We start from the raw sequence: 24611 nt of genomic DNA on the forward strand, positions 1-24611 counted from the left end.
CAGAAAGGAAGCAAGCCAGCAAGCGAGACAGAGAGAGATTGTTATGCTGTATTGCACTAAAATAAAATAGAGTAGAGACATCTGTGCAATTCAGCAAACTAGGAGAGAGGCAATTAACACTGATGCATGCTATATATTTTAATGTCAAAATAAAAAAAAGGTTAGGATACAAATCCCAAGATCAGAAGATCACAAAACATCCATGTTTCTCTCTAGAAAAATAATTTTGTCACACTCTGTTTTCATCACGGGATGGAGCACCTCTCTAACGCTTACATGACACGTGAGCTGTGGTAGCTTCGAAGGAGCCAAGCTGCAGCTGAAACACAAATGAAACTGAATGAAATTCAGAGGCAGTAATCAAAGATGTGAACCACAAATGGAAGCAGATGCCTTTTGCATACCCATCCCTCCAGATGCATTAACATGCAGTAGTTATAAGACGTGGAAAATAAAACTGCCTAACTGCAGTGTAAAACAGCAATTTCCTTCGTATTGAATATGAATAGCACTAAAAGCCAAATGCAGGATTAGTTTCATAACAGTTCCTCTTTCCTTTGATGGAACATTAAAATAATCGCTGCATTGAAATATTGTTATTTTTAGATGATTATGAATTGCATGTAGTTTTGCTTCCACAAAATAACCCCTTCTTATATTTCCATCTGCTTGACACAAACGTGACCTTTTTCATTTTGGATATATTTTGATAGCTTACTCAAGATCAAGAAGAGAAATGTGTCTCCATTTGATCTCTCCATTCCAGAATACTAGCAAATTGTAAGGTCAAGCCATTTAATAAGTGATTCAAGTGTGTTGGCCTTTTCCAGCAATATAATAAAATAAACAGCGCATTTGATGTTGCTCCTTTTTCATCAGGAGGACGTCTCAAAGTGCTTCACAGAATTTGCCATAAAATGTGGTGGCTACTTATTTTGTAGGACTTGTAGGTCAACACAGTAGCCACACTGCACACAATAGTATCCCACAAACAGCCATGAAGTGAATTGTCCAATTTTATCAGGGGGAATTATTGGCCTGGACACAGACAGAAACTCCATTCCCTTTTTGAGTGGTCCCATGGGATATTTAACATCGACCTGAACAGGGAGGCAGACAGGACTTTCGTTTAACGTTTCATCTGAAGGACATTCCTTCCTTGTTACCCAGTCTAGATGTTGATTCCTGCTGTGTAAAGAAATAGACCCAATGTTTGATTATTCCACAGTGCCAGTGATGGGAGAGTCACAAAATTAACCACATTATTGTTTTTTTCTCCACTTGCACTGTGTTCAGTTCTGGATAATTAACTCATTCACAGTTGCTACTTTTGTGGCTCAAGCGGAATAGGAGCCACCATATCCTTCGTGGTATTAATTCTGTCTAGACAACAACAACAACAACAACTTGCATTTATATGGCACCCCTCACGCAGGGTAGTACCCAGAGCATTTAAACAACAGCATGTTCATGTTGATAGGGTTAGACAACAACCCTATAAACATGAACTCCTTTTGAACAAAATATTTATTTGGAGGGATTTGCTTTATTTTGTTCTATTTTGGAGGTGCTGAATCAACATGGTTTAGAGAATTATGTCAACTTTGCAATCTGCAAATGTTTGAATTGCCAGAACAACACTGTTATTGCCCAGAAGCTGGGGCTGGATGCTTGATAATCAGTTGCCTCCTATGTTTTTAGAATCAACCTTTCATTGTCTTCATGTTGTGATTCATCTGGCTATAATTGAAGTATGTAAACCAGGTTGCAAAAGATTGCAAAAGGTAGACAAAGTGATGTTATCAATGTCCGACAGACCCAGTGCGTGGGATATTTCAAAGAACATTTGAACACTCAATAATCAAGTCCTTTCTGCTTATCCAATCTCATGTTCATTGTGTATTTGAAGAGGACAACTGTTTTTTAGGGACCATTAATAACAGCAACAATTTGTATTTATCTTGCGCCTCTCATCAGGGTAGCATTCCAGAGCAATTAGTACCTTAAACCACAACTCCTGATAGTGTTTACATCTTCAACAAATGTCAACAGAGCCATGGTGGCAGCAGATGCATAAAGTAATGTGGACCAGTGGCGAAAAACTGTTTGCTTACACAACCAGCCTCGGTAGTAGTATGAGTCACCCAAAGCACGTAAATTCCTTGTGGTAACTTCAACTCAGCTTTGGAACTTTCCCGGCTTTGTTGCTCAATGCAACCTTATTCTTGCTATCTTTCTTGTTAGTATACAGTCATCATCGTTTGCTAAGTACAAATAAATCAGCTTGGCAGTCATGGCAATTCAGGACATAGACGGACTACTTCATTAAGGATATCCCTTCACAACCACCTGCAATTCAAGTTTTTTAAACTGGGCCTCCCTGTTTATTTTGGCTCACAGATGCCAAGTTCTGATTAGCTATGGTGCGAGTAATGCTTCACTATGACGTGGATTGAGGCTTTCGTTTCCTGTCTATTTTCATGTTTTAAGTGTGGTTATTGCAGTTGTGCATGAATTGGTTGCCTTAGTGTTGGTGGTAATCCTAAATATGCAATGGCAACAGAAACTGTACAAGCACTTTGCTAACTAAGATACTGCATTTGATAATAAAAATGCATTTGATTTAGCATCAATAACATTACAAAGCACTTCAAAAAGTTACTGTAAAATGTTGTGATTATACTGTATTTGTAGCTGAATTCAACAGACAATTTGCACACAAAGGTTCCCACAGACTGGCATGAAGTGAATGACCATTTTATCTAGGGGTCTACTGTTGGTCAGTACACCCGGTGAAACTCCCTTCTCTTTTCAAGTAGTGCCGCAGTGCCTGTGGATAAAGAACAAATCCACCAAGGTGATGGTATTCGCCTACAAAAATATAATCACTTCACTTTTTATGTTCAGCCGGATGTCTGATACATGCAGAAACCCCAAACCAAGCCTAAGAGTATCCAATCCAGACCGAGAGTTACACATTTGTATGCCACCTTCACATGGAAAGTTCCCTATTTCTGGAATGGATAGTGCACTCTCTCTCTGTAAGGATGCATCTTGCTTTGAGACATCCTTCCCATGTGAAAGGCGCTATATCAAAAGCAAGGAATATTCTTATTCTTATTTTTATTATTATTACTGTTTAAATCATTCCGTACAAATAATTTCTAAGTGGTTTTCAGTGATGGAACATCCAGATCAATAACATTGCCACATTTTATATGAATGAATGCTACCTTTCTTCGTATGTTTGAGCTTCCTAAAATCGCTACTTTTTGTAGGCGGTTGACATTTTGTTCACCGGGTATGTTGCCAAGCCATTTCTGAATAGTCTTATTTACACTTCCAGTTGCACCAATGATTGTAGAAACTGTTTGTTGTGTACTGCTACATACATCCACTTTGTAGTTCAATATATTTCCTGATCTTCTCTATTTCCCTATTTCTTCTTATTATTTACTATTTATTATTAATAATATTATCATGCGCAGAAAATTGCTGGAAAGTACACATTGATGAACGTGTACGTGAAAACAGAGACCTTTGTTGCTTTGTAAAGTTTCACAAGTAGAGTTTGGCCCTGTAATAGGAAGTATGTCACGGACTCACGGAACTTCTTAATAAGGAATCCTTCTTAAAACAAATATTCCAAATTTTTCCCCCTATTTGTGTGCACTGACACTTTTCACCTGTTAACTGAAGATAGGCAGTCAGAATTGCCCTGTCACTTTTAGTTTTGGTTTTTGTTTGGTTAGCTTACAAAGATCGTCATTAAGAACATTTTCTACGGTGTCATCTGAGTTTAACTTTTCCGTTTGGAGGTTTGTGGGTGTCTGCTACCTGTTCTGGTAGTTGCGAGAGGGGTCTTGGTGCACTTTGTTTACTTTCGGTAACTTGTGGTTTCTGTTCTTCATCACCAGTTGTGGTATTTCCTCATGAAGGTTCAGTGCTTCCATTTCTAAACACAGTTCCACTTCTTACATTTGCTGGCTCAAAGACTCCCATCTGTCTGTATTTGATGTGGTCTTGGAAGATGGAACTGAAATCATCACAAAAGTTGGCATTTCATTAATGTTAATTTACAAGTATTGTGCTGAATGTGGAAAGTAACTTTATTGAGCATGGCAGAGAGCTTGTATGTTTTAACAGTCAAGCGCCCACTAGTCCTGAAGGGTTCTTGACTGCATATTAAGCACATGTAACAGCATGCTCTATAAACGTACTTTGTTGTTGTTGTTTGTTGTTACGTAATGGAATTTCAAACTTGCTTATTATTATTGTTTAAATGTTTTTTTCCTCCCCCCCTGGTCACCTGCAGGGTACCCCAAGACTCCATCCTTGTCCTCTTCTTTTCCTCATCTACATGCTCCCTCTCAGCGATGTCATCTGCAGACATGGGGTCAACTTCCACATATATGCGCATTACACCAAAATCTACTTCTCCTCCAGCTGCAACGCCCAGTCCGCTGATATCCTGTCAGCTTGTTTGACAGCGTCAAGGCCTGGATGAGCCCAAGCTTCCTGCAGCTGAATGTTGGCATGATGGAAGCTCCTGTCAACGTCTTCTCTCCTGTGGGTCTCAACTCCTCAACCTCCCTGGGCTCTCCCTCAGACTCACTAAACCCGTGCACAACTTAGACGTCAGGTTTAATGGACAGCTTTCCTTTCTACAACACATCCATTCCCTGACAAGGACGGCTTTTTTCCACCTTCGCCACATTGCCCGCCTCCATCCGTACCTCACAATAAACACAGCTGAAACCCTCATCCACGCCTTCGTCATTTCCCGGTTGAAATATTCCAATTCCCTCTCCAACTCCACCATACACAAAATTCAATTAATCCAAACCTCCGCTGCTTGGATACTCGCCTGCACAAAACTCCGTGCCCCCATCACACCAGTCCTTGCCAGACTCCACTAGCTCTCAATTACTGAACGGATCGATTCAAGATCCTCTCACTCGTTTTCAAATCCCTTCCATGCCCTTGCACCTCCCTACCTGTCCGACCTTCTTATCCTCCCACTCCACCACATGCTGATTTTGTTCTACTGGCTCCGGCCTCCTGTTTGTCTCTCGTCCCCTCCGTTCCACCATCAGTGGTCATGGCTTCAGCCACTACGCCTTCAGCCACCACGCCTTCAGAACTTCCCCTTTGATCATGCTTATAGTCACCTCCCCTCTCTCCCTGGCTCAGTGTCAGACTCCACCACTGTCAAGTGCTCCGGGATGCTACTCCGCGTGAAGGGTGCTGTATAAAACGTTGTCGTTGTTGTTAAGTGAGATGTATTCAAATGCTCACTGGGACTAGTGCCCTTGGAATGATGAAAGAACTTGGATATTTATAGCCTGTTATCACATCAAAATGATTTATAGTAGTAATTGCTTTCACATGCAAATTCAACAGAAATTTACAAGATCCTGAATTCGGTTTAACAACTCATCCAAAGGGCAGAATCTCCAACAGTGCAACATTTCACGAACATTGAACTTGCATGTTAAACAAGATGATGAACTCACATCTAGATACGGGATTTCAATCTTCTGATTCAGGGGTGAGAGTTAAGAAGGACAAGTTGTCATTTGCATTGCTAATTTCCATCTCCGGTTCCAAAAATGTCAAGCAGGCTACAGGTCCTAACACATTTGCTCGGTCTGCAATCATGCAAAGGTTGCCAGTACTTGAGGGCGCTGATGATGAGTCACGGACTTTAACACTGCATTGACAAGCTATCGGCCTTTTACTTTTTGAAAGATTTTACCATCAGTTCCTAAGGAGTAGGAATATGAAGAGATGGCCATTCATGTCTGATTATGACCTCTTGATACCTTGTCAATTTCTGCAGGCCTTTTGCAAATAAGACATAATAATAATAATAATCCTTGCATTTGTTATGAAGCCTTTCATGAAACATTATCCACTTCTGCCAGGACTTCTCTCCGGGCTCAAAACACTTCACAGGAATTACTGTAAAATGTAGTGTCGGGTGTATTTTGTAGGCAATTCGCAAGAATTCAGAAACTAACTTAGGAATGCCAGGCCCCGAGAGACACAGCTATAGTAATTTGTAGAACTTGACATTTCATATCGATTTTAAGCTAAATAGGCCTGGCTTGAAAGTTCGCCCAACGACAGTCAGGCGGATAGAGTGGGGACATGAAGTAGGGTTCACTGAGTGAAGGAAGAGGCAGGTGGTTGCAAGGATAGAGTGGGGCAAGTTTGTGGAGGAATTTGAATGAGAGGACCAGAATCTTGAATTTGACCAAGGAGCAGAAGAGGAGCAGTGGAGCCAAGTGAGGATGAGGGTGAAGGATCCACGGAGCTTGGCGCAGGAAAGGATGTGGGCTGCAGACAGTCTGCAGCTTGTGTAGGCAAGAGCTGGGAAGTCCAGCAAGCAGGGTGTTAGAATATTAAAGCCTTTTCACAATCTTTTCTAAAAAAAAATTAACTTACTTTTCTGATTCAATCTCCAAACCAGCCAATGAGCCAGTGGTGCTCGAAAGGTTAACAGAAAACCGTTCTTAAGTCGAACAAAATAGAATGAGACGTTGGAGTCACCCATAATTCTCTATAATGGTTTCAGTGGTTTCTAAAAAGGTGTCCTGATGGATGATAATCTTGCATTTGATATGGTGCCTTTCATGTTTGGCAGACGTATTAAAGAGCTTCACAGGATTTGCTACGAAGTAGAGTCAACGTGTATTTGTAGGTGAACATGGCAGCAGAGTTTCACACACAGCAATGTTCCACAAACAGATGGAGATATGTGAGGGTGGTGGGGTGGGATGGGGGGTGGTCTGTGCTGAGATGAGTAGGAAGAAGAGAGGGAGAAGTGCTCTGCAACTCCCACCCCCAAGCGAATAATGTTTAACCTTAAAAGACTCATGTCACAGAACATTAGGTTTATCCCTTTCGAGCCCCACTGCAGGTATGAGATTATGCTCATTTAAACAATTCATAAGTTGCTACTGAATTCAGTCAACTCCCCGTATTCTCCACCACAGAACTTTATATTAGTGCTGACTCACTCTCCCACACTGGTAATGACTTGTCTCTAATCTGTATCATATTCAAATGAAAGGCATTATCATTTGGGAAGGCTCAAACCCCATCCAACGTGATCACCAGCAGGAGGTACAGGGAATTTGTATTCAAAGTGGCAGGCATCCACTGAGCAAATCAATTTTATGGTTTCAACAAATCGTTGTGGACAAAAAGAAACAACTTGCATTTATATAGCACCCTTCATGCGGGGCAACCCCTCGGAGTGCTTAACTGTAGCGGAGCTTGATGCTGAATCGGGGGAGATGGAAGTGACCGTAAGCACAGTCGAAGAGGAAGGTCTTCATGATCTAAAATGGGGGCCAGGCAGAGGAATTGGGGGAGAGAGTTCCAAAGCTTCAGGTCATAGTGACTGAAAGAGCAGCCACCTATAAAACAAAAGAAGAGGGCAGGAGAATTATTTCATACATTTGGACTGGGGCCAGGACTACGGGATCCGAAATGATGGTTGTCGCAGAATCTATCACAGGATAAAAAGATTACAAGGTTACAAGATTGGTCTGGATGACCCATCCATTCTTATCTCTTCCATAACACCCACCTACAATGATTGCATCAAGCTGCTTTTTAAATGAGTCCAGTGACCTGGCCTTTGCCACCTTTCCTGGCAACTTGTTCTAGTTATCAGTTACTCTCGGCTTCCCGGCTTCTGTCCTGAATTTGCCCTTTGCAACTCTAAACCTATATCCCCTTGTTGGACAGTCTTGATACATCCTAAAGTGTTGATCTGGGTTTACCTTTTCAATCCCATTTAAAATTGTATACACCTCTATGAGGTCTGTTCTGAGTCATCTTCTCTCAAGATTGAAGAGCCCCTGCTGGTTTAAATGTTCTTCAGACTATGATAGGTTTCAAAAAGGAAAAATATTTGGAAAATAAAAATATGTAAGGACATGAAAAAAAGGGCAGAGTAGTGGGACTAATTCAACATCCCTTTCAGAAGAGCGCCAGTACAGGATTGCATACCACTTCCTGTATTGGATTCTGTAGAACTCTATGATAAGAAGGGCAGGAGAGGTTACGTTAGTGTTGCAAGGGTTGGCAAAGGTCTCATTTGTGTGCCAGTAAATGTTTGATGGAAAAATAGCAGACTGGTGAGGCAGCAAAGGTTAGAAGAAATTAGATGTGAAGATAACAAGGCTGAGAACATTAGCAAGAGCAATCCAGCTGTTTCCTCACTGGCAAATTGAGGAGTGGAGGGAACCACAATCATAGAACAGGAATAGAGTGGAAGGATGTGTTTGTATTTATCATGGAGGAAAGAAGCGGAGGACAAGCAGTCAAACCTGATGCCAATGGGGCTGCTGTTCCTGTGGTGAGTGTCAGGCATGTGTGGCACTTGTGAACTACGCCAGCTGTGGTTTACAAGAGCTCCCTAACACGTGTGTAGTGCACACAAGGAGGCTCATGCTGCTACAAAAGAGCGTCCCGCAAATGTGTCTACTTTGTGCGTTTTGTTAACCCTGTCTGTGTCCCAACAACAACAACTTGCATTTATATAGCGCACCTCCCACATGGGGTAATGTCCCAGAGCGCTTGACAGTGGCGGAGTACTGCGCCAAGCCAGGGGGAAGGGGGAGGTGAACGTAAGCATGACAAAGGTAAGACCATAAAGGGATAAGCAGCAGAGAGGAGGGCACACAATGCACCTTGTAATTGCACCCTGTAGAGGGGAGCAGAACCCAATGGTGGGAACACTTTGGTCCCTCCACCGGAGTGGAGTGCGCAGATCCTCCTATCCTACCAGTTACTCCTCGGGCAGTGTAATTCCCGAACTCTGCCTTTGAGGTCTCCAATCGCTTGCCCAAGTGGCCATTCTTCACCTGGAAGGCCAGGCAACAAGTGGGGGCAGATTATATGAAAGCAGAGGGTTCTAAAGTGGTTGCTGTCCTCCTGCAGTCCGTAAACACGTCCACTTTAAAATAAATCAATAATTTGTGGGTCCGTCCACTTTCATTCACAAACACAGGGAGTGAAACACAGGCCTTCGAGTGAATGAGACAACAGGCTGGATTTATGGATGCCGGCATTCCTCCAGTCACTCGTCTATGTGTCCATTCTTGATGTGGATGGCCAGACGATAAGTGCAGGCAGATTACATGAACACGGAGCATGTTTTCGGTAGTGTGTTTTCATTTTTTTTTGATTGAATATTTCCTGAGTTATGGCATAAATCAAGAAATATTCAATCAAGAAAATATATTTTGTTGGCCGACGATAAAGGTTGGCAACCAGTGGCCTAAAGTTATGCCCAGTAGAGATGTGAGAAGATTGTGGTCACTTCTGCCTAATCAGGTGCACAATAAAGACGTTAAAGATCTTGTGATGCTATCCAAAAAGAGACTGGCCAACAAATCTTTGGATAAATGGATCATTAATTTTATGGCTTGTTTGGAGGTCCTCACTGTGCGCAAAATGGCTGCTGCTTTTGCCTGCAAATATACAGTCCGTACACTTGACAGGATTTACCCAAGTAGCGCTTTGAGATGGTTCAGTGTTATGAACACTACATAATTTATTTTTAGCAAATGTCTCAGGTTCTAATGAAAGATGTCGGTTTGATTATATCGCCCAATGAACTCTCTGATATAAATATAGAAGTGATTCGCTACTGATATGTTATTATGCTAAATGAGTAAATACATATTGTATTTTGTTAGATTTGGGTTTACTCATTGTTTCAGAGGGGGTGTTAAACTCATTCCTCGGACACTCACAACTCCTAAATTTAGAAAGATTAATACTGTGGAAATACCATAAAAGGAATAGAAATGAGTGAATTGCAAAATTTGTTGTTGAATTATGGAATATACTGAGGAAAATCTACAAGAATTTATTTTCTAAGGTTTATTTTTCTCTGCACTATTTTGCATGATATTAAAATTCTTTCCTTTTGTAAATGTTGGCTGGCAGGAAGTCTATAGCTGTCTGGTCTTCCTATAAACGAGTGATAGTATTCCCAAAACTCTTCTCAAAGGCATTGGGATAGTTGTCATTCTAGTGAGACTTTGCCTGGTTAGACACAACATAACTTTTTTTTAGAAATGGAGTGTGCAATCAATCAGACAACAAGATGCCACTTGACTATCTCATTTGCCATCAAAATTTCTCAACCAGCAAAGCAGTGAAATGGAATGTTTTGCAAAGATTACCATCTAGAGTTTGTCAGTTAGACAAAATTTAATACAATAACTGCAATAGGTGCAGGGAGCAGCCCTGTCTTATAAGAGAAGCCTCTTTTGAGAATGTGGTTTGGTTTGTGTTTGGAGGTGAATATGCTTACCTTCAAACCTTCATTATACAAGTGAATGTCCTTGGGACGTCCTCCCGACGTGAAAGGTGCTATACAAATGTAATCTTGTTGTTGTTATATACAAGACTCCTTATTAACTACATAAGCAGGTAACATTTAACATTTAAGCATATTAGTTTCAGTTCTTCAAAGTTTTTTTTGGAAATAGTTTAGCAAAACCTACCTTCATAAGATGATTCATTACTGAGTAGCTTTACAAATTAATCGAAAAGAGCATTTTGCACAATCCCTTTGTGTCTATTTCTGTAGAATTTTTTTGGAAGATGCTTTTGTTTCAATTTTAAATTCTCACCTAAGTTCTCACTTTAAGTAGAATTAATGAGGTAGATAATTTAGCATCAGCGCATATTGATAATGATAATTCTAACCCTTACAATTGATATTGTGTCTTTCACGTCTCCAAGTTCTTCACAGGATTTACTGTGAAATGTAGTGACTGTGTACGTTGTAGATGCATCCATTTAATATTCATTGCTTTAAGCGACCAAAACCACTACAAGTTACATTGTGTGGAATTTCCACCCTCATGTATTTTCTTATCTCCTTTATATTTGTGGACTTGGAGCGATATTGCCGATTATGTCAATGTCTACAGCAATTGTATTTAGTGTAGAGGAATAGTTATTTTTAAAGAATATATGTTAATATTAAAGATTGCACACTGATTTGCAATACACTCGTGCGTTAGCTGTTGGGGGCAGCAGATAGTCTCTGGCCCCAGATAGTCTCTGGAAAATCCAGCCAGGGTTCCTGTTCCAAATTACTTTCCAGCAACGAAAGTAGAAGGTGGATGCGTGCAGAATCCCAAGAGAATAGGTTCTGCCAATAATTATATAGATTTGTACAATTGTTTGGGGGAGCCACTTCTTGATGATCCCGTAAACCACAGATTGGCCACCAGTGCTTTAGGCATTGGCTCCCCCCAACAATTGAACTGGAGTGTCTAACTAGACAATCAGCCTGGACTATGATCTTAAGTCCCAATGAATGTCTCGAACCCACAACTTTCTGACCTCGAGGTGAGTGTGCTATTACCTAAGGCAAGCTGATAGCTTCATTTGTTTCAATCCCCTCTGCGAGTACATTACTATTTTCGCTAAACCAAATCATATTTCTTTCACCCAAAAAGTTACATTTTTATTTTTAATTTTAATTTTCAGCCCATCAAATCCCTTTTAGGCAACTGTTCTGATAGGTATTCTCAATCATTTCCATTTCAGCTACCATTGATGTCGGTGCTACATCAAAGGGCAGATTCAACCTAATTCTATGTCGCGTGTGGGCTGAAAGGTCACTAACCATTACGGTAAATGTTTTCTCCAGGTGAGTAATGTTGGTAGTGTGAGACACTGTGTGAACCTCAACCAGATTTCTGAAAAGGAGTACTGTTAGGAATTGTTGCCTTACAGCCCAGAAATTTTCAGAGTAAAAAACATCTGCCTCGGATCATAATCAGTGGCAGACTATGATTCCAGCTATGACTATTTCAAATGGTGATTTTAAAGCATTACAACAGTATAATCTTGACACGCCATAAGATGACAATCTCAAAAAAAAAGTCTAGGGTGTTTACCTCCTGGTTATCTTGACTAATGTCCCCAGCTCATCCTAATTCACCCCCGAAGGTTCAGATCACTCGATCGCCCGACCGTTCGACTGCCTGGGGTGAAGAAGGGCATTCGGCATATTTGATCTCATCCCGTTAGTATACCCACCCTTCCAGTACAGCAACAATGATAAGTGCCCATGGCTCTATTCGAAAAGAGCAGGGAGTTTCTCCCAGTGTCCTGGCCAACAATCCACCAAATAAACTGGTCGCTCACTCCATTCTGCTTGTGGGACATTGCTGTGTGCAATCCCACACAATACACAGTCAATCTACTTTACAGTATATCCTGTGATGTGCTTTGAGACTTCTCGACGACGCGATAAGGATTATTATTATTAATAATCTGCTTCTTAAGTGAGTCCAGTTTCTTCGCCCCAACCACCCTCCCTGTGCCTAAACCTGCGTCCTCTTGTCCTCCTGCTTTCACATAGCTGAAAGTATTGTTCTTGCTTTACTTTCTCAATCACTCCCTCAGTCCATCAAGGATCTTATATTTCCTTATAAAGATCCCCTCTTTCGAAAAGTGAATCTAATCATTTCTCACAGCTCATCCTATTAACAGAGGGGATCATTGTTTTCTTCTATTATATCTACAGAAACTAGACAGCTTTGTTATGTAGCAATGGCCAGAATTGTAAGCAGTACTTCAGGTATAGACTGAGCAAAGCATTGTACAGCTTCACTTCTGGGAAACTGATTTAGCCTAATAATAATCCTTGCATTTGATCCTTGATTTATCACATCTACGAGACGTCTCAAAGCACTTCGCAGACTACATTGTATAGCAAATTGACTGTATATTTTGTGGGCAAAGGTTATTATTATTATGCAAGTCTTCTATTTTTACTTCCTAGATACAGTACTTTGCATTCATCCACAGTATTGGCATATCATTTCATTTGCTTAGGAATTTTTTTTAAGACCTTCTGATTCCTTGATTACAGTTCCCTCTAACTTTGCTTGGTCTATGAATGGAACTACCTTACACTGAGTGTGCAAATCCCTGTAGCTAATGTATACAAAATAAAGGAAGTGACATTAGAGGCACACATGCACAGTGCACAGGAAATCATTCCCTGCCCCCTCACTCACCATGTGGTCAGGCAATGTTCTTTCCTCTGTCAACCCCCAACCCACACACACCTGCCTCGCTGCCGTGCATGATGACGCTGATGTTACGCCTCCAGGAGTGAGAGCGAAGGGCAGAGAGTGAAGAAGTGTGCATCTACGGTGTTCTGTTTGAGGTAGACGCGGGAAACAAAGTTTTGACCGGCCTGTAATTCGTTAGTGGCAAATGCAGTACGATTTGCGCGATTGTTAATACGAATAGTGCAGATAAATTTAAGTGGGTTTAACAGGAAATTCAAATGGACCTTGGCAGATGTACAACTTAGACGATTATATGATTTATACAGATCAGACATCCACGGTTTTCACTGCATAAGCAAACTCATGCTCAACCGGGATTTGTTCCAACAAGGTCATCCTGCATTAATTAATACACAGGTCTCACGTGAGGCCTCAATTTTTAAAGACATCTCTCGTGGGGTACTTTATCGAAGGTCTTTTAGAGGTCAAGGTGATGTGGCTTCTCACAGACATTAATTGGCTACTCACCTCTCTGTTGCTAGTGGGATATTTCTGGTGCAATTTGGCTGTCACATTTGCCTGCGGGAGTCAGTTCATTTGAAATTATTCTCATTTGGTACAGCACTGCAGCCTGTTTGAAGATACAAAACCCAATTCTGAGAAGTGTTTTATTGTGTTTCAACCAGTTGAATTCATAGGTTTCATACTCCATTAGCCTCTTCAAAATGTCACTGTTGCAAACAAAAATCCTGACTGAGATTTTACAGGCTTCTCTCATCAACACTGAAGGATCCAATCTCTTTCATTTAATCACGTTTTGGTAACTCTGTCAGTTGTTTCACTAGGTTTGTATGGTGAATTTGTTTTCATTTTCAATTTTTAAGAAACCCAGAAACAGCTATTCTTTCACTTTCTGCCCAGCCATCCAGATAGCCCAGCTATCTTTTCCACTGTTCAAACATAAAATCACAAGATGAGTTTGGAACAAAGAAGTCCCTTAGGCTCAACTACAACAACTTGCATTTATATAGTGCCCCTCATGCAGGGTAGTGTCCCAGATCACTTGACAGTGGCGGAGCACTACTCCGTGCCAGGGAGAGGGAGGAGGTGACTGTAGGCACGGTTGACAAGGAAGCTCTTCAAGTGCCACCTGAAGATGGGGAAGGAAGGGGCAAGATGGAGGGATAGAGGAAAGGTTTTGGGGCGCAGTGGTTGAAAGTGTGGCCACCGAAGATGGAACAGTAGGGCTGAAGGACAGGCAGGAAGCTGGAGCCAGTTGTGCAGAGGCAGAGGGTAGTGGGTTGGGGAGTAAGGAGGTCAGAGAGGTAGGGAGGTGCCAGGGTATGAAGGGATTTGAAGACGAGTGTGAGGATCTTGAAATCGATCTGTTCGGTGATAGGGAACAAGTGGAATCTGGCTAGCATTGGTGTGATGGGGGTATGGAATCTGGTGCTGGTGATTATGGGGAATGTGGAGTTTTGTATTAACTGGATTTTGTGAATACTGCAGCTGGGGAGGCCGGTGAGGAAGGCATTTGAGTAGTTGTAAGTAAAGCTAATCTCATCCCTCCAGAACACCTTCCCTATCATCCTCCCATCATAGCCATAAAACTTTTTTATTCAACTGAGTCCAGGATCCTGGCCTCAGCTACTACCCTGACAACTGCTGTAGTCGTTAATTATCCTATGGGTAACAAAATACTTCCAGTCTCTGACCTGAAATTGCTCTTTGCAACTGTAAAGCTATGACCTTTTGCTCCACTATCTTGGTGTATCCTAAAGTAAGCCATGCAGGAAAGTGCATAGCAACAATTTGCATTTATATAGCGCCCCTCGTGCAGGGTAGAGTCCCAGAGTGCTTACAATCTGTATCCAAGATGTGAATCCTGTGCAACAGGAGATCAAACCATATAAAACCTGCATCTTTTCAGCATTAACTATATTTAAGCTTCTTTAATGGCAGCATCTGAAATGTACAACACACTTCGGGATATAATTTGGGTCTATCTCATTCGGGGAGAGGAGTCAGGACAGAGCGGAGGCAGAGACTATGCCTAGTGAGCAGCATAAAAGGAACGGCTGAGGTAAGCTGGGAACTGTCGGAGCTACGAAAAATAAAGTGATGTTGGTGTGACATCATTTTCAACAGCAGAACCAGCGCAGAGACAAACAAGGAACTGTCGGAAACTACAACACTGACGACAAATAAAAATAAAAAACAAAAATTAAAAAAAATATTGAAAACACTGTGTCAGAAGATCATGTGGCAAGTGAAAAGCGAGGGCTGTGACATGTGGGAGTTATTGGAGGGAGCTCTGAGCCTGGGCAACTTCATCTGCAGTAAGTGTCTGCAACTTAAGAAGCGCCAGTTGAGAGTAGCTGAGCTGGAAGCCGAGGTGCAGACACTGCGCTCCATCAGGGACAGTGAGAGGTTCCTGGACAGTATGATGGAGGAAACCATTCCTCCCCTGAGGCTCGGAAGATGCTTGCATCTGGTTAATGCTCAGGGACAGGATAGTTTTATCAGTCCCGCAGACAATGGGACCCCTGAGAGAATGGTGATGGAGCCTACAAGCTACAAGCTTGTACAACGGATGTAAGGATGTGATGGACCAGACACTCAGGAGGTGGTCACCCCACAGCCACCAAGGGTTCAGATAGAAAATAACTGGGTGACTATCCGGCATGATAGGAAGAAGGGACGGGCAGGGCAGAATGCCCCCAATAGTGTAGCGCTCTCAAACCGGTACTCTATACTGAACATTGAGAGTGTTGATATCTACTGGGAAGACAGTAAAAACCAATTTGTTGAACAGGGGGACACAGGTAACAGGAGCAATGCTGTTGTCATAGTGGATACAACAGTGAGAGGTATAGACAGACGTTTCTGCAAGAGAAGACGGAAGTCAAGGATGGTATGTTGCCTGCCTGGTGCAACGGTCTTGGACATCACGGAATGGGTGGATAAAATTCTTCAGGGGGAAGGGGAACATCCAGAAGTGGTGATCCAGGTTGGGATCCATGATATTGGTAAATAAAAAGGGCTGAGATGCTACAGGGTGAATATCAAAAGCTGGGGAACAAGCTAAAGAATAGAACATCCAAGGTGGTGATCTCTGGATTACTCCCTGTGCCTCGGGCAAATAAGTACCATGATGGCAGGATCAAGCATGTGAATGCTTGGCTGGAGATATGGTCCAGAAAAGAGGGCTTCAGGTTTCTGGATCATTGGGACCAGTTCTGGGGCAGGTGGGACCTGTACCATATGGATGGGTTACACCTAAACAGGGCTGGGGCGAATGTCTTTGCAGACAGGCTAACTAATGCTGTAGGGGAGGGTTTAAACTAGTTTTGAGGGGGGGAAGGGAATGCAAAAAACAAAGAACAAAAAACAAAGGTAGAAAATGGAGAAATAAAACTGGGGGGAGCTGCAGAACAGGTCAAGTCGGACTTGGAGTGCATGTGCCTAAATGCACGGAGTTTAGCAAACAAGATTGGTGAGCTGCAGGCTCTAAGTGGCCGTAGGGCAATACGATGTAGTAACAGTAACAGAGACTTGGCTCAAAGAAGGAAAGGAAGGGGAGCTGAATATTCCTGGCTATAATGTATTCAGGAGGGATAGGGAAGGAAAAAAAGGAGGGGGTGTGGCAATTTTAATCAAGGATACGGTTATAGCCGTGGAAAGGGTCGAGGTGCTGGAGGGCCCAAAAACAGAATCTATCTGGTTAGAGTTAAGGAACAAAAAAGGAGCTGTTATGCTAGTAGGGGTATACTATAGACCACCAAATAGTGGGAAGGAAATAGATGAGCAGATCTGCAAGCAGATCTCAGATAGATGCAAGGCCAATAGAGTCATGATAATGGGGGACTTTAATTATCCCAACATAGACTGGCAAAACAACAGCGCAAAGGGCAAGGAGGGGGAAAGATTCCTAAAATGCATACAGCACAACTTTCTTGATCAGTACATTCCCAGTCCAACAAGGAAGGAAGCAGTGCTGGGTCTAGTTCTGGGGAATGAAGTAGGGCAAGTGGAGCAGGTTTCAGTGGGAGAGCATCTGGGCAACAGTAATCATAACGTCATTAGATTCAGAGTGCATATGGAAAAGGACAAGGAACCATCAAAGGTGAAGATAGAGGGCTAATTTTGGTTGAAAAGGGATCTAGCCAACAACAACAGCTTGGATTTATATAAGGCCCTCCACGCCAGACAGCGCCTCAGAGTGCTTCACAGTAACGAATCCTGGGGCCAAGCCAGAGGGAGGAGGAGGGAGGTGACCAAAGGCGCGGTCGAAAAGAAAGGTCTTCAGTAGAGACCTAAAAGTAGGAAGAGAGGGGGCGAGGCGAAGAGAGTGAGGAAGGGAATTCCAGAGCCTCGGGACATAGTGGCTGAAGGCACGGCCGCCGACGGTGGAGCGGTGGACGAGGAGGACGAGGAGGAGGCTAGACCCCGAGGAACGAAGGCAACGGGTACTGTTTTGAGGAGAGAGCAGGTCAGAGAGGTAGGGGGTTGCAGAGAGTGGAGGGATTTGAATACAAGGGTAAGGATCTTGAAATTGATCCTCTCTGGGATAGGCAGCCAGATAATCGTGTCTAGAATGAAGCAGAACAAGAAGGCGTATGACAAATGTCAAACCCAAGATACAGAAGATAACCAAATAGAGTATGGGAAGTACAGAAGAGAACTGAAAAAGGAAATAAGGGGCAAAAAGATTATACGAAAAAAGGTTATCGGGTAACATTAAAGGGAATCCTAAATTTTTTTTACAAACATATCAAGAAAAAAGTTAGTCAAAGTTGGGTGGGGCCAATTAAGGACCAAGGCGGAAATCTTATTGTGGAGGCAGAGGGCATGGCTGATGTACTGCATGAGTACTTAGCATCTGTCTCTACAAAAGAAGTGGATGTGATAAATGCTGTGGTATCGGAGCAGAGGGTAGAGGAAATGGACAGGATAAGTATAAACAGAGAGGAAGTACTGAAAAGGTTGACTGGGCTCAAGGTAGATAAGTCGCCCGGTCCGGACGGGATGCAGCGAACAACAACAACAACAACAACAACAAGATTCCATTTATAAAGCGCCTTTCACGTCAGGAGGACGTCCCAAGGCGCTGACATGATATCAACGCTCTCATCAAGGATGAGATCGTTGATGAAGGATACTATGGGAGGCACGGGTACAAATAGCAGAGGCTTTGGCTACAATTTTTCAATCTTTGTTGGACACAGGGGTGATGCCAGAGGACTGGAGAGTGGCTAATGTTACTCCCCTGTACTAAAAGGGGCAGAAGGACAAACCTGGGAACTGCAGGCCAGTCAGCTTAACATCAGTAGTGGGGAAACTCCTGGAGACTATAATTCGGGACAGAATAAATCTTCACTTTGAAGAATATGGATTAATTAGGACAGCCAGCACGGATTTGTTAAAGGCAAATCTCGTCTAACAAATCTAATAGAATTTTGCGATGAGGTAATGGAGAGGGTGGATGAAGGTAGTGCAGTAGATATAGTTTATATGGACTTTCAAAAGGCATTTGACAAAGTGCCACATGAAAGACTTGTAAGAAAGATAGAAGCCCATGGTATAAAAGGGACAGTGGCAGCATGGATCCAGGACTGGCTGGGAGACAGAAAGCAGAGAGTTGTGGTGAACGGCTGCTTTTCTGACTGGAGAGAAGTGTACAGTGGTGTCCCCCAGGGATCGATATTGGGACCAGTGCTCTTCTTAATATATATATAAATGATCTGGACTTGGGCATAGCAAGTACCATTTCCAAGTTTGCGGACGACACAAAGTTAGGTAGGATAGTAAACAGTGAGAAGGATAGCAGCCAACTGCAGGAAGACAAAGACAGAATGGTAAAATGGGCAGACACATAGCAGATAAATTTCAATGTGGAGAAATGCGAGGTAATGCATTTTGGAAGAAAGAATGAGGGGAGGCAATATAGGCTGGTATTACAATCTTAAGGGGGGGTGAAGGAACAGAGAGACCTGGGGGTTCGAGTAAATGAATCCTTGAAGGTGGCAGATAAAGCTATAAAACGGACTTATGGGATACTAGGCTTTATAAATAGGGGCATAGAGTGCAAGAGTCAGGAGGTTATGATTAACCTATATAAAACACTGGTTAGGCCTCAGTTAGAATACTGCGCCCAGTTCTGGACACCACACTATAGGAAGGATGTTAAGGCATTGGAAAGGGTGCAGAGGAGATTTACAAGAATGGTACCAGGAATGAGGGACCTTGATTATGAGGAAAGGCTAGAGAGGCTAAGATTATTCTCATTGGAGCAGAGAAGGTTACGAGGAGACCTAATAGAGGTCTTCAAAATCATGAGGGGATTTGATAGGTTAGAAAGGGAAAAATTGTTTCCACTGATGGATGTGTCGGTGACTCAAGGCCACAGATTTAAAATAGTTTCTAAAAGAAGCAGAGGGGAGGTGAGAAGAAATTTTTTCACGCAGCGAGTTGTTCAAATCTGGAATGCATTGCCTGAAAGGGTGGTGGAGGCAGATTCGATAACTACTTTTAAAAACGCGGTGGATGGGTATTTGAGGAGGACGGGTTTGCAGGGTTATGGGGAGAGGGCTGGGAAGTGGGATTGACATTGCATTGCTTTTTACAAAGAGCCGGCACAGACTCGATGGGCCGAATGGCCTCTTTTTGTGCTGTACGATTCTATGATTCTATGATCTTTTAAAGGAATTACTTAATAATCTTTTTTTGGTGAACCTGACCCATATGGAAACCCATCACCATGCTGAATGGTGATAAAGTCTGCCATCCCAAGTTTCACTGACAAGCCAGATTGGCTGGTCCGTCATCAGCTCTTAGAGTATTCCAGACCCACTTGGATTAGAAATTAGACTACTAGGAATTAGACTATCAGGACCACCACAGAGGGTTAAACTCAATTCCAACATTCCTCAATAAACAAACTTGAAGTATGTTACATTAACCCATGGGAACGCCACTCCAACACAGTGCATTCCCAAAGCAGAGATGTTGTATATCAGTGACATATTTCTGGATATCGGAAGATGTCTGGATGCCTTATTAAGGATTCCCATTGGAAATCATCACTTACTAGATCCAATTATCTGAAGCCAGGGTTATTTTTAAGAACTGGGGAAAAGGGTTTTCCGAAATAAGAATTTAATTAAGAAGGTTTCCGCAAAATATTATATTTTGCGTTTTGCCCACAAAATACACAGTTAATTCACTTTACAGTATAGCCCTTTGAGATGTCTTAATGACATGAAAAGGTGCTATATCAAATGCAAGATTATTATTATTTAAAGACCAAATTCCAGAAGTCCTGTAGCTTAATGTAAGGGCACTCGAGAGAGGATCTGGGTTCAACTCCCAGTTAGGGTGAAACATTGGGCAAGTTTCCTTATTCCACAACCCTCTGTTTACCTAGCAGTAAATTGGAACCCAGTTGTTAGTTGATTGGCAGATCACTTTTCTGGAGAGAGTTACTTAAAAAAAATAATCTGGTCATTCAATCCACAATTGTGTGTGGGACTCTGCTGTGAACAATTGGACCTATAGGGAATTAGGCTATTATTAAAATAAGAAATTAAAAGTCAGATTGCAATAGTTCACAGCACAGCAGCATACATAAAAAACTGCTGTTTTGTAAATTTTCCACAGGCAGCTATCAATGGTGGTTATGATATGGCAGATGTTTTGGAAAGTCTCAAAGACATGATAAGGTGTTATATCATGTGCAAGAATTATTATTATTGATTATAATAAAGTGCAGGATTGCATCAAAATTTGTTGAGAATTCTTAACTGTTTGGGAAGCCAGGGTTATTTTTAAGAACCAGGGAAAAACGTTTTCCCAAAATAAACTGAAATTAAGAATTCTTCCGCAAAATATTATATTTTAAGACAAAATGACAAATTTGGGGCCTAAAGCAAGGTCTCTCTGCATACTCATTAACAAATCCAGGGAAAGCAGATCATCTGAACTGACTGGTAGTTTGCTTCATTGTTTAGTTTAAGCTTCAGCACTACAGTTTGGTCTGCTCCAAGGTTTCACAGCGAGTTTCTGCCCTCTGTGACAGATTCTGATAAAGACTTTGATACTAAGGATACCAAAGCATCAACAAAGAACAAGACTCAGTAAAAAACAGGATATTAATGATAATAATCTTTACATGTGAAATAGATCTAGCTATTTGAGTATTCTGGAGTGACTCAAGCAAACTGATCTATTCAACACATTGGAGTTTCTCTGTTTAGGAGCCTTGGACTAACTCACATAAATCTTATTACAGAAGGCAAGTGCTGTGGAGATAATCCTTGCATTTTGTATATCATGTTAGAAGAACGTCTCAAAGTGCTTCACAGGATATACTGTAAAGTGAAGTGATTGTGTATTTTGTGGGTGAAATGCGGCAGCAAGGTGCGAACAGCAATGTCCCACAAACAGCCACTCAGTGAGTGACCAATTTTAATTGGGGGATTGTTGGCCAGGACACCGGGAGGAACTCACTTCTCTTTTTGAATAGTGCCATGGGAACTTTAATGTCCACCAGAAAAGGCAAATGGGACCTCAGTTTTACGTCTCATCCTAAAGACATCAACTCCAACAATACAGCACACCCGCAGCACTACATTCAAATGTCATCTATTTGATTCAAATCCGGACGTGGTCTTAAACCCACAACCTTGTGACTCAGAGACAAGAGTTCGACTATTGAGCCTGGCTGACTCTTTCAGTCCGACCTTGTTCACTGCCTTGGCATTATTCAGAGCGGCAACTTAGTATGTGAACGACCATATCCCTGTATTGTGGCACAGTGTGCAATGTACCATCATACACTAATGCCATCATACTGCCTGTCTCAGACAGCAGACAGTTCAAGAGCATAAGAAATTTCTGATTCTCAAAAACTCTACAAGACAGAGAGCCACTGAATAGAAAATGTGTCAGCTCTAACAGATAGTTACTGACTCAGAAGCCAGAAATGACAAATTTCATCTTTAAATAAGATTTTTTTTAAAAAATGATGCCTAACCTATTGTCTTCTCAAGACAGCATCAAAGTGTTCCTTAAATGAGTCTATTAAATTGTCCTCAAACCGCCTTCCTGGTAACCAGTCGGTAAACACCTTTTATGTAAAAAAAAGCTTCCTCATGTCCTGATTCCAATCATGATTCTTACCCGCCTGACTCAGTGTCTTTGGCATGTCTGCAGATATTGTTCTGGGTTGACTTTCTCAATTCCATTTACCGTTTCAGAGAACTCTGTAAGATTAGCTCCATAGGAGTGACTCTGTTTACCTAACAGCACATAGGAACCTGGTTGTTAGTCGATTGGGGGATTGCTTTCCGTGGGTAATAATTCCTCAAAAAAAAGTGGTCACTTAATCCAGAACTGTTTGTGCGACACTGCTATGTGTGTTTGGCTGCCACATTTTGCCCACAAAATATATAGTCAACTCACTTTACAATATATTGTGTGAAGCCCTTTGAAACATCTCAACGACTATATCAAATGCAAAGATTATTATTAAGATTTTCTCTCTTTCCCCCATGCTATAAGATTTTCAAAGGCCACATCACTCTCTTTTCCCTTACTGAGCATCAGACACTGTCTTTGTACACCATCCTGAGAGGTTACCGTATGAGAAGTTGTTATCTTTGAAACATCTCTTTTGAAAGCTGTAGAAACCTGCTCTCATGTGTACTGACTCTAGAGTTGGGGTAGCCTCCTTATAATGTGGCCATCAATACCATTATTCCAAGTGAGCACTGACCAGAGGTTTGTACAGGTTGACCATGACTACTGAGGGTTTTAAGTTCAGCAACATTGTCCGGGATCCTGTTTGTCACACACAGTTTTCACGTGATGTGCATCGGCTAACACTCCTAGTTCCCTTTCAGTCTCTGCCCCGTTAGCATGTTCTATTACTGTCCATGGAAGAACATTATATAAATGCAAGCTGTTGTTCTGTTGTTTTACTTGCAACCCTTTTACTTCCTTTTATTTTGTTAGTTAAATTTAACTAAAAACAGTTCTTTCTGCATCTTGTATGAACAAAATCCATAACAATCGATACAATCGGATTGACTTGATGCTCAAATGGAAAAAAGTAAGGCACAATTCTAACACAAAGCCATAGAGCTATGCAGAATGTTACAGAACTGCAACAGGCTGTTCGGCCCATCAAAGATGTACCGGTGTTTTGTTTTTTATTTCCACGTGCACCAACTAATCCTAACGTCCTATTCACTTTAATCTTCTTTTACAATCATTCGTCTAATTCCCTTTTGAAATAATTTGTGAGTTCTACTTCAACAAAGATTGCCTCTAAAAATTCTAAATTCCCACCATCCTTTTTGTGAATAAAATGTTTTCTAACGACAATTTAATTCTTTCTGCGATCATCTGAATTTCTTTTATCATTTTATATAAGACTCCCCTTTACTCTTCCCCTCCCTGGCTCACCGACCAGTTGGAGATAATTTAATTACTATTTATGCTTTCGGGGCCCTTCGCAATTAAGGGTCAGCCCTTAATTTTTCTCAGCTCCGATGTAATAATAATAAACATAATCCTTGCATTTGATACAGCTTATTCTTATCACACCATTGAGACATCTCAAAGCACATCACAGGATATACTGTAAAGTCAATTCACTGTGCGCTTTGTGAGCAAAACGTGCTCAGGGCTTTGTTTTAAGAAAAACAACACTCAAAGACATGAAAGTTAAACATTGTATTCTGCCCTGAATGTCTCCTCTGTGGTAAAGCAAGCAAGGGTGATTCAGCGTATGACGTCATACAGTGAAATGTGTTGGCGAACTTGCATATAAATTCAAATGCCATTCCTTGATTGTATTTGTAGCACAGCGCATCTTCTTGCAAAGCACACTCATTTAAGCATTCCTGTGACCCAACCGTACTTTTAAAATTACTTGGCACTAAGAGAGCTTTAAATGTAGCAAATGCTGTTTCCAGAAAGGTCAGATTTATATAATGGTCATTTAATAAAACTGTTCAATATTTTCCTTTTTTAAAAAAAATGCAAAAAATTGCTTTCTTTTTTAAAAAAAGTCTCCTTCCACAGGCTTGTGGTCGCAACACTGAATCTAATAGCGTTGAAGTCTTAATGTTATAAAGGATTTCCTTTTACCTGGCAATGAAGCTGCTTGGATCCAACTGAAAACGCTTTCCAGCACAAATGTTCCAAATGCTGTTATACATTAAACGGAATTAGCATGCAGAAGAAAAAACAGGAGCTTGCTTTCAGAAGAAATGTAGTGAAGTGCTGCAAATAGCACAGCAATGAGAAGAAGCGAAGCAGCAGGATGTATTTCTATTCACGAGAAGGAAATCATGGTTTAGGTGGTCAGATTTAATACAAAATGTGTGCAATCTATTGATGCAGGATATATGCCTCTCCCAGCTGATTCCCAGAGCTGACTTTGCCTGTTCTATTGCTTTCATCTGAAATATGATTTCACAATTGCTCAACTTAATTCCTCACGGCTGGTGAATGCACATGCACATTCAATTGACG

At 41.7% G+C, this 24611-nt stretch overlaps 1 long non-coding RNA gene across 2 annotated transcripts in view; it reads right to left on the reverse strand.

Annotated features, from left to right (window-relative positions):
* LOC103180012 overlaps positions 1 to 24271 on the reverse strand; it is a 28252-nt gene extending 3981 nt beyond the window's left edge. Inside the window, exons 1-4 of one of the 2 annotated variants that reach the window (XR_488050.2) lie at positions 24225 to 24271; positions 13599 to 13701; positions 13074 to 13216; positions 217 to 319 (exon numbers count right to left, since the gene is read on the reverse strand). This is a non-coding gene — a long non-coding RNA (uncharacterized LOC103180012). Of the gene's footprint in view, positions 1 to 216; positions 320 to 13073; positions 13217 to 13598; positions 13702 to 24224 lie in introns of those variants that run through there. The other variant, XR_488051.2, reaches the window with a different exon arrangement.
* Between the last annotated feature and the right edge of the window lie 340 nt (positions 24272 to 24611).

The sequence above is a fragment of the Callorhinchus milii genome, unplaced genomic scaffold (genome assembly GCF_018977255.1).
Source record: "Callorhinchus milii isolate IMCB2004 unplaced genomic scaffold, IMCB_Cmil_1.0 Scaffold5, whole genome shotgun sequence".
Taxonomy (NCBI): Eukaryota; Metazoa; Chordata; class Chondrichthyes; order Chimaeriformes; family Callorhinchidae; genus Callorhinchus; species Callorhinchus milii.